The following is an 11,883-nucleotide window of genomic DNA, read 5'->3' as shown; positions in this document are numbered from 1 at the left end:
AACAAGAAGGAACAACTTCTTGGAGCTCCTTCAGATTGAACTGACAGTGATTTGACATGGCGCAGAGAGTCCCTTTTCAATGATAATGATCCACCAGATGTAGAAGCCTTTGACACTTGTAAAAGATCTACACTCACCTAAAGGATTATTAGGAACACCTGTTCAATTTCTCATTAATGCAATTGGTAACGCTTTAAAATAATGGTCCGTTGTTAATAAGTAGCTACGCAGGAAGTAATAGGTAGTACTACATTAACACTTAACTTAATACTATTAACTAATATAGAAGCAAGATTAACTAAGCAGTAAGTAATAGCTCATTTAGGACATAGGTAGTTCCTTATTAGGTATTTGATAATTACTAAAGAAAAATATCGTCATTGAGAACTACTTTGGAACTATGGCCAACTAATGAAGAATAACTAATTAATTACTAATCACAACAGCTACGTCTATAAAGTGAACAATTAGCTTCTTTATGGAAACGTATATATATATATATATATATATATATAACAAAGTGGAACTTAGTCATTTTCCAAAATCACTAAGCAAATATATACAGTTTCAGTACATACCACATAGAGAAGCCTTTGCTACTGCTGCTCTCGTTCAGTTTCAGCCTTCACAGCTGTCACAGCTTCCAGACTCGCTCAACACAAAAGCCTACTGTCGCTCGTGATTCTTTAGCTCCGCCCACACGACACGCCTCTAGGCGCTCCTGTTTTTCCGGGAAAAATCGGTACAGACTATCTTTCTCTTATGAATATAATAAAACTAAAGACTTTTTGGAGTTATGAAGGATGCAGTACTACTCTATAGGTACTCAAGATTAACAGGATATTGAGTGAAAACGAGCATTTCACCCCCCCTTTAAGGGTGCTTTCACACCTGCCTCATTTAGTTTGGTTAAATCGTACCAGAGAGCGTTTCTCCCTTTGGTGCGGTTCGATTGGGCAGGTGAGAACACAGCAATCGCACTCAGGTGCGCACCAAAAGTGGACCAAACAAGCATACCGAGACCTGCTTGAAGAGGTTGTCTCCGTATGCTTTCAAACGAACTCTGGAGCGGTTAGCCTCAGAGTCAGTCCGCTTAAATTTCATATGAAACCGGCGTCAGACCAGTCTCCTCCCCGTCTTTCAGCGCACTCTTCAATCCGCAGACCGCGCGGAGCAGCGCGAGCTCAAACAGAGACAGAGGACATGAGGTGTGTGTTTATCGATAGATTGCTAGAATCCATATCTGTGCAGTTCTTTGACATAAATACAGTTTACAAACGGTCACAAGGGAGGAGTCGCTTTCTCATCTACTGTAAGTTTTCGCTTGTCACCACTCATCACATATGAACGAACACATACTTTAATTACACTTATTTAAATATACTTAATTTAATCATACGTACTTTATTCATACACTAGCTACTGTGCAAATGTCTTAGGCACGTTAGTATTTTCACTTAAAAGAATGGTGTTCGGACAGTTATTTATATATTTTGCTGTAGTGTGTCAGTATTAAATATCAGTTTCCATTTCCAAACATTCATTTTGCAGTTGTCAGACTGCTTGTGCATTCAAAATTGCACTAGATTATTATTAAAATTAATGGCAAACTAATTCCTACTGACACACAGCAAAAGATATAAATAACTGGCTTAAAACCCTTTTTTGGGGTGAAAATACAAATTTTTCTTTTCCATAAGACTTTTGCACAGTACTGTATTTTAAAAACGAGATTGTAGCTACTTTATAAAGAATGAGCATACAGTCATTCACAGAACTGATTTAAGACAGTGACAGACAGCACTCATGTTAACTAAATATCAGAGTGAGTGACAGAGATACAGTAGAAATATTATGTGTGGTTTTGTATTAAATAATGACCCAGATTGTGAAATACATTTATTAGCCTTAGATTAAGGGAAGCACAACATGGGAAATGAGAGCATCCAAGGTGAAAGCTATGGATTTATTTTAAATATTTGTAATGTTCTTTAAAATTATCCATAGTTTTTTTGTGGTTCTTTTTTTTTTTTTTTTTTTAAGTATCAGTTCAGGCACCGTTTAGGCACCGGTACCATTTTGAAAGTATCGAAATGGCACTGGACCCTACTTAAAAGTTATTATTTCTCACTGGCTCATTTACCAAATGGGTGCTTTCTCTTCGTCCTCTGCAAATTAAGCTACTTTAGGTAGTTGCTGTAGCGAGACGTTTTAATAAATTAGTTTTAATAAATGAGTTTTAATAAATTATCGTTTGCGATTGATGACGCGATTGACAATGTTTTATGCTGCGGCGCCCGGGGAGCAGTTGGGGGTTCGATGCCTTGCTCAAGGGCACCTAAGTCGTGGTATTGAAGGTGGAGAGAGAACTGTACATGTACTCCCCCCACCCACAATTCCGTCCGGCCAGAGACTAGAACCCACAACCCTTCGATTCGGAGTCCAACTCTCTAACCATTAGGCCACGACTTCCCTTCCCTTAAACATTAAAGCATCCAAACACAAGACACGGAAAAACTGAACAGAGTAGCTGGTAACTCGCGTGCCGTGTTAGGTGCGTATGAGAGAGAGAGACGCGTATCACGGACAGCGACACTGAACTGAAGCTCTCTTCTGCGAAGTTCTCCTCAAAGTCCCTCCTGCACCTGAACGAACAAATACAAATCGCAGTTTGAACAAACAAAAAATGTGAAAGAGCCCAATTCAGTACTCGCGGTGTTCTGGTGTTCAGGGCTCACGCAGAGAAAGGTGTCTCGAGACGCTAAAAATAAGCGTGTTCAAGTGTTTTGATCAAATACATACGAAATATGTCAAAATATCCACCTTGGAAATTATGCTCGAAAAAACTGTCAGTTATTTCTTAAGTGAAAGTAAACAGTTGAGGAAAAAAATGGGATGTGTATTGTATTGGATGCGTTCATCGTCTCTAAAGGGACCGCGCCTATTTTAGCTGCTGGCTGCTGTAATGTTAATCCAAGAAAATGAAAATCACTCACTGCTCTTTTAACAGTCAAACCAAAAAATATTCAGACACCAGATATATATATATATATAGTTTATATATAGCAAAACTGTAATAATGTGAGAAATGTTGAAGGTGTCTGAATAAATGTTTGATTGTATATTTCATTTTTATATTGAAGACTATCCAGTGCTTTTTTACATTTAATTATTTAGTTTCTGTACATTGACACCTACAAACAATTTCAAACAGGGCCCACTGGTACAACCTTCACTGTGTCCCCGCTGACCCCAGCTACGGCCTGCTCACGCCTGTTTCACACACACAGCTACACCCTGCTCACGCCTGTTTCACACACTCAGCTACGCCCTGCTCACGCCTGTTTCACACACTCAGCTACGCCCTGCTCACGCCTGTTTCACACACTCAGCTACGCCCTGCTCACGCCTGTTTCACACACACAGCTACGCCCTGCTCACGCCTGTTTCACACACACAGCTACGCCCTGCTCACGCCTGTTTCACACACTCAGCTACGCCCTGCTCACGCCTGTTTCACACACACAGCTACGGCCTGCTCACGCCTGTTTCACACACTCAGCTACGCCCTGCTCACGCCTGTTTCACACACTCAGCTACGCCCTGCTCACGCCTGTTTCACACACTCAGCTACGGCCTGCTCACGCCTGTTTCACACACACAGCTACGGCCTGCTCACGCCTGTTTCACACACACAGCTACGGCCTGCTCACGCCTGTTTCACACACACAGCTACGGCCTGCTCACGCCTGTTTCACACACACAGCTACGCCCTGCTCACGCCTGTTTCACACACTCAGCTACGCCCTGCTCACGCCTGTTTCACACACACAGCTACGGCCTGCTCACGCCTGTTTCACACACACAGCTACGGCCTGCTCACGCCTGTTTCACACACACAGCTACGGCCTGCTCACGCCTGTTTCACACACTCAGCTACGCCCTGCTCACGCCTGTTTCACACACACAGCTACGGCCTGCTCACGCCTGTTTCACACACTCAGCTACGCCCTGCTCACGCCTGTTTCACACACTCAGCTACGCCCTGCTCACGCCTGTTTCACACACTCAGCTACGCCCTGCTCACGCCTGTTTCACACACTCAGCTACGCCCTGCTCACGCCTGTTTCACACACACAGCTACGGCCTGCTCACGCCTGTTTCACACACTCAGCTACGGCCTGCTCACGCCTGTTTCACACACTCAGCTACGGCCTGCTCACGCCTGTTTCACACACACAGCTACGGCCTGCTCACGCCTGTTTCACACACTCAGCTACGGCCTGCTCACGCCTGTTTCACACACACAGCTACGGCCTGCTCACGCCTGTTTCACACACTCAGCTACGCCCTGCTCACGCCTGTTTCACACACTCAGCTACGGCCTGCTCACGCCTGTTTCACACACTCAGCTACGCCCTGCTCACGCCTGTTTCACACACTCAGCTACGGCCTGCTCACGCCTGTTTCACACACTCAGCTACGCCATGCTCACGCCTGTTTCACACACACAGCTACGGCCTGCTCACGCCTGTTTCACACACACAGCTACGGCCTGCTCACGCCTGTTTCACACACTCAGCTACGCCCTGCTCACGCCTGTTTCACACACTCAGCTACGGCCTGCTCACGCCTGTTTCACACACACAGCTACGGCCTGCTCACGCCTGTTTCACACACACAGCTACGCCCTGCTCACGCCTGTTTCACACACTCAGCTACGCCCTGCTCACGCCTGTTTCACACACTCAGCTACGCCCTGCTCACGCCTGTTTCACACACACAGCTACGGCCTGCTCACGCCTGTTTCACACACTCAGCTACGGCCTGCTCACGCCTGTTTCACACACTCAGCTACGGCCTGCTCACGCCTGTTTCACACACTCAGCTACGCCCTGCTCACGCCTGTTTCACACACTCAGCTACGCCCTGCTCACGCCTGTTTCACACACACAGCTACGGCCTGCTCACGCCTGTTTCACACACTCAGCTACGCCCTGCTCACGCCTGTTTCACACACTCAGCTACGGCCTGCTCACGCCTGTTTCACACACACAGCTACGGCCTGCTCACGCCTGTTTCACACACACAGCTACGGCCTGCTCACGCCTGTTTCACACACTCAGCTACGCCCTGCTCACGCCTGTTTCACACACACAGCTACGGCCTGCTCACGCCTGTTTCACACACACAGCTACGGCCTGCTCACGCCTGTTTCACACACACAGCTACGCCCTGCTCACGCCTGTTTCACACACTCAGCTACGCCCTGCTCACGCCTGTTTCACACACTCAGCTACGCCCTGCTCACGCCTGTTTCACACACTCAGCTACGCCCTGCTCACGCCTGTTTCACACACTCAGCTACGCCCTGCTCACGCCTGTTTCACACACTCAGCTACGCCATGCTCACGCCTGTTTCACACACTCAGTTACGCCCTGCTCACGCCTGTTTCACACACTCAGCTACGCCCTGCTCACGCCTGTTTCACACACACAGCTACGGCCTGCTCACGCCTGTTTCACACACACAGCTACGGCCTGCTCACGCCTGTTTCACACACACAGCTACGGCCTGCTCACGCCTGTTTCACACACACAGCTACGCCCTGCTCACGCCTGTTTCACACACTCAGCTACGCCCTGCTCACGCCTGTTTCACACACTCAGCTACGCCCTGCTCACGCCTGTTTCACACACTCAGCTACGCCCTGCTCACGCCTGTTTCACACACTCAGCTACGCCCTGCTCACGCCTGTTTCACACACTCAGCTACGCCCTGCTCACGCCTGTTTCACACACTCAGCTACGCCATGCTCACGCCTGTTTCACACACTCAGTTACGCCCTGCTCACGCCTGTTTCACACACTCAGCTACGCCCTGCTCACGCCTGTTTCACACACACAGCTACGGCCTGCTCACGCCTGTTTCACACACACAGCTACGGCCTGCTCACGCCTGTTTCACACACTCAGCTACGCCCTGCTCACGCCTGTTTCACACACTCAGCTACGGCCTGCTCACGCCTGTTTCACACACTCAGCTACGCCCTGCTCACGCCTGTTTCACACACTCAGCTACGCCCTGCTCACGCCTGTTTCACACACTCAGCTACGCCCTGCTCACGCCTGTTTCACACACTCAGCTACGCCCTGCTCACGCCTGTTTCACACACTCAGCTACGCCATGCTCACGCCTGTTTCACACACTCAGTTACGCCCTGCTCACGCCTGTTTCACACACTCAGCTACGCCCTGCTCACGCCTGTTTCACACACACAGCTACGGCCTGCTCACGCCTGTTTCACACACACAGCTACGGCCTGCTCACGCCTGTTTCACACACTCAGCTACGCCCTGCTCACGCCTGTTTCACACACTCAGCTACGGCCTGCTCACGCCTGTTTCACACACTCAGCTACGGCCTGCTCACGCCTGTTTCACACACACAGCTACGCCCTGCTCACGCCTGTTTCACACACTCAGCTACGGCCTGCTCACGCCTGTTTCACACACTCAGCTACGCCCTGCTCACGCCTGTTTCACACACACAGCTACGCCCTGCTCACGCCTGTTTCACACACACAGCTACGGCCTGCTCACGCCTGTTTCACACACTCAGCTACGCCCTGCTCACGCCTGTTTCACACACTCAGCTACGGCCTGCTCACGCCTGTTTCACACACTCAGCTACGGCCTGCTCACGCCTGTTTCACACACTCAGCTACGCCCTGCTCACGCCTGTTTCACACACTCAGCTACGGCCTGCTCACGCCTGTTTCACACACACAGCTACGGCCTGCTCACGCCTGTTTCACACACTCAGCTACGGCCTGCTCACGCCTGTTTCACACACACAGCTACGGCCTGCTCACGCCTGTTTCACACACTCAGCTACGCCCTGCTCACGCCTGTTTCACACACACAGCTACGCCCTGCTCACGCCTGTTTCACACACACAGCTACGGCCTGCTCACGCCTGTTTCACACACACAGCTACGGCCTGCTCACGCCTGTTTCACACACACAGCTACGGCCTGCTCACGCCTGTTTCACACACTCAGCTACGCCCTGCTCACGCCTGTTTCACACACTCAGCTACGGCCTGCTCACGCCTGTTTCACACACACAGCTACGCCCTGCTCACGCCTGTTTCACACACACAGCTACGGCCTGCTCACGCCTGTTTCACACACTCAGCTACGGCCTGCTCACGCCTGTTTCACACACTCAGCTACGGCCTGCTCACGCCTGTTTCACACACACAGCTACGGCCTGCTCACGCCTGTTTCACACACACAGCTACGGCCTGCTCACGCCTGTTTCACACACTCAGCTACGCCCTGCTCACGCCTGTTTCACACACTCAGCTACGGCCTGCTCACGCCTGTTTCACACACACAGCTACGCCCTGCTCACGCCTGTTTCACACACACAGCTACGGCCTGCTCACGCCTGTTTCACACACTCAGCTACGCCCTGCTCACGCCTGTTTCACACACTCAGCTACGCCCTGCTCACGCCTGTTTCACACACTCAGCTACGCCCTGCTCACGCCTGTTTCACACACTCAGCTACGCCCTGCTCACGCCTGTTTCACACACACAGCTACGCCCTGCTCACGCCTGTTTCACACACACAGCTACGCCCTGCTCACGCCTGTTTCACACACACAGCTACGCCCTGCTCACGCCTGTTTCACACACTCAGCTACGGCCTGCTCACGCCTGTTTCACACACACAGCTACGCCCTGCTCACGCCTGTTTCACACACACAGCTACGCCCTGCTCACGCCTGTTTCACACACACAGCTACGCCCTGCTCACGCCTGTTTCACACATAATCCGTCTGCAGTGCGTATGCAGTCCGTGTGCGTTACGTATGTGGTGCAGCACGGACTCGATGTGCTTTCACAAAGGACGTGTTTGCAGTTCGCTCCTCGGTATGTAAACGATCGCTGCACTGCTGCAGACACAACGCTCCTGGAATGCAACTGGAATCCGTTAACATGGGTGCGTAAAAAAATATGCAACGCATACACACTGCAGAAGGAGTATGTGTGAAACAGGCGTAAGGTTGTTTGCACCTTGTGCAATGTGGAATTAGTTTACAGCTTTTTCAAGCTGCTTATGATGCATTTTGGAAACAGGAGATGTACATTTCTAATGCACCACCTAGCTTGATAAACCCCTTCTCAAAGACTTACTGTTTGTCAATTTTATTTGGGTAACACACATATTCTGAATGCCGTCGGCAGAATTCGAATGACCCATTTTAATCTAGATTAATTTCAAGATCACAGTGAGATTAATCTAGATTAAAAAAATTAATCTATGCCCACCTCTAATTTTAATATAACATTATAGTCATTATGGCCTTTAGAAAAATGTTTTTGAGGAGGTGTGGTAGTGCACAATAGGCCCCTGTGGTGCGGCCCAAGCTTTTGTTCTTAATAGCATTTTTTCCCTTACATTACTTTTACTTTTATACTTTAAGTAGTTTTTTAAACCAGTACTTTTACACTTTTACTTGAGTAAAAAGTTTGAGTTGATACTTCAACTTCTACAAAAGTCTTTTTAAACCCTATATACTTCTACTTGAGTAATGAATGTCAAGACTTTTGACACCACTGTTGGTGCCAGACGGGCCAGTCTGAGTATTTCACAATCTGCTCAGTTACTGGGATTTTCACAGGCAACCATTTCTAGGGTTTACAAAGAATAGTGTGAAAAGGGAAAAACATCCAGTATGTGTCAGTCCTGGGGGAGAAAATGCCTTGTTGATTCTAGAGGTCAGAGGAGAATGGGCCGACTGATTCAAGCTGATAGAAGAGCAACTTTGACTGAAATAACCACTCGTTACAAACCGAGATATGCAGCAAAGCATTTGTGAAGCCACAACACGCACAACCTTGAGGCGGATGGGCTACAACAGCAGAAGACCCCACAGGGTACCACTCACCTCCACTTCAAATAGGAAAAAGCTCAATTTGCATGAGCTCACCAAAATTGGACAGTTGAAGACTGGAAAAATGTTGCCTGGTCTGATGAGTCTCGATATCTGTTGAGACATTCAGATGGTAGAATCAGAATTTGGTGTAAACAGAATGAGAACATGGATCCATCATGCCTTGTTACCACTGTGCAGACTGGTGGTGGGGGTGTAATGGTGTGGGGGATGTTTTCTTGGCACACTTTAGGCCCCTTAGTGCCAATTGGGCATCGTTTAAATGCCACGGCCTACCTGAGCATTGTTTCTGACCATGTCCATCCCTTTATGACCACCATGTACCCATCCTCCGATGGCTAATGCACCATGTCACAAAGCTCGAATCATTTCAGATTGGTTTCTTGAACATGACAATGAGTTCACTGTACTAAAATGGCCCCCACAGTCACCAAATCTCAACCCAATAGAGCATCTTTGGGATGTGGTGGAACGGGAGCTTCGTGCCCTGGATGTGCATCCCACAAATCTCCATCAACTGCAAGATGCTCTCCTATCAATATGGGCCAACATTTCTAAAGAATGCGTTCAGCAACTTGTTGAATCAATGCCACGTATAATTAAGGCAGTTCTGAAGGCGAAAGGGGGTCAAACAGTGTTAGTATGGTGTTCCTAAAAATCCTTTAGGTTAGTGTATTTTCCCTGTAAAGCTTTTATAGCAGTATTGGTGATAGCCAATTGTATCCAGAGACAAGTCCTCAAATTTCAATGGAACCTGTTCACAAATATCCCTCATGTGTTCTGTGAACTGACGTCTTCACAGAGTCTCATATCTCATATATTGTGTAGATATGATAGCTTCTCGCTTGCCCTCCCCACCTGCATGTGTTGAGTGTTGTAAAATGACCATACTCAGAAAGAGTTGAGACATGTAAAATACGTGTTAGGGAACGAATCCTCTTTGGAGGCACTTCGGCTGTGTTACAATGTTTAATTTTTCCCTTGGTAAGTATGTATGAAGTATTGAGCCTGAAAAGCACTGCTAGTCAAGAATACAGATTCGATTTCCGGAAGCTTGTGATTATAGTAAAAACTGTTGAAAAATCACTTTAAGTTATGACTACAAAGGTATATCTTAATTATAGTTTCAAATACTTACTGAAATTTTTCCAAAAGAGAGAGCAGTGGGAGATGGCGATCTGCAGGTATGAACCGACGACCACCAGCTGCAAAGCCCCAAAATTAAAAAACTTGCAGTTTATGCTCCGTCAACTTTTTGGATTTTTTCTGTAGTTATTTATTTATTTATTTAAATTTAAGTTAAATTGCTTTGTTTTGTTAACTTCAAAAGTAAAACTAATTTTAAATTTCTTTAGGTTCAGGATAGGTGAAGTAAAAGGTTCAAATAAACCCTATTTCAGGCTGTTAAGTATAATAAAATGAACTTTGTTTGCTCTTTTTGAGCACAGATGGTTATAAAACATGACAAATAACTATTTCTGGGGTCAGAATTGTATTGAAAAATGTGGCCATTTGTCTCTGTGAGTCATTTACATTAAAAGTTATGCCACTTTAAATCATATTTAGATATCTCAAAAATAACCATTCATTTACATTCCTGGGGTCAGAATTGTATGGGAAAATGTGTTCATTTGTCTCTGTATGTTGTTTACTTCTAATGTTATGCCACTTTCTATATCATTTTTCGATTTTTTGGGATCCGTTTGGGTGCAGCAAAGGGTTAAAAAATAACCCTTTGGGACATTATTTCAGCTTGGCACCTGGCAGATTATGAAAATAGACACTTTAAGGATTTAAAAAAATCAGGTGGCATAAAAAAAGCCGGGGGGTGCGCGTGGACCCCTATTTCCATCTAGACTACAGGGTTTCTGCATGATTTTGATCCACGGAATCTGTTGAAGTGTTGGTGAGTTCAGTAGTGTCCAGCAGTGAGGTCACTAATGTCCTGCACACCTCTCCAGTTTAATCAGAGTCTGTGGGGCCCTCAGCAGACATCATTATGGGCCCTCAGTGCTTCTGGAGAGACAGCGCAGGTATAACCTCTGAGCAGACGCTTGTGTAACGTGACAGCAGTCAGAATCAGAGCCAGCAGAAGCACAACCACAGTCAGTGCAATCCAAGAGACGACAGCTGAAGAGAGAAGTAGAGACAGAGCACTTCTTTCAGTTTGACATTCACTCTTTAACAGATTTGTGAAGCTCTCGATGCCTCCTGTTTCACTCACCGTCACATTTAGTGTCATCAGTGTGCTCCAGTGTTTCCTTTGGTTCTGTACAGAATATTGAAAGGTAAGTCTCACAGTTTAGTCTGAATTTGCTGTTTAAAGATAATATTTCTACACATCACTGAGTTTCTCTCACCTCTGATTGTGACTGTGATCAAGGTTTCTCCTGAAGGCTCCAGGACTCTGTATGATCCTGTGTCTCTGGCTGTAAAGTTACTAATGATCATGTTTCTATCTCTGATGCTGATTCTTTGGCTCTGAACTCCATCACTTCTGCTCCAGACCTTCATCCACTCGGTGCTTCTTCTGCTCTGATGCTGCACTTTATCAGCTTCTGACAACAGAACATCTAACTTCAGCTGCTCACCCATGTTCACACACTTCTCATCTGAGGAGAAACGCAGTCAATCATTATTATGATGGAGTCATTTAATTAGGGATGTGCAACAGTGATCGAGTACTCGAGTACTCGAGCGTGACAGCGATGATCGATCACGTAATCGATGATCGAAATTATTATTATTATTATTTTGATTGGTTATGGCAGCACGCTGGGCGGCGCCCTGATCTCTGATTGGTTAGCTTCCCACTTGATGCCTCAAAAGACAGATAAGAAGACAGATAATCATGGCCTCAAAGTCACATAGTGATGGCTGGCTTCCCTTTGAGAAGAACGATGAAAAAACAGTTC

This window comes from Carassius auratus, chromosome 44 (genome assembly GCF_003368295.1).
Source record: "Carassius auratus strain Wakin chromosome 44, ASM336829v1, whole genome shotgun sequence".
Lineage (NCBI taxonomy): Eukaryota > Metazoa > Chordata > Actinopteri > Cypriniformes > Cyprinidae > Carassius > Carassius auratus.
Note: the sequence above shows the minus strand (reverse complement) of the source record.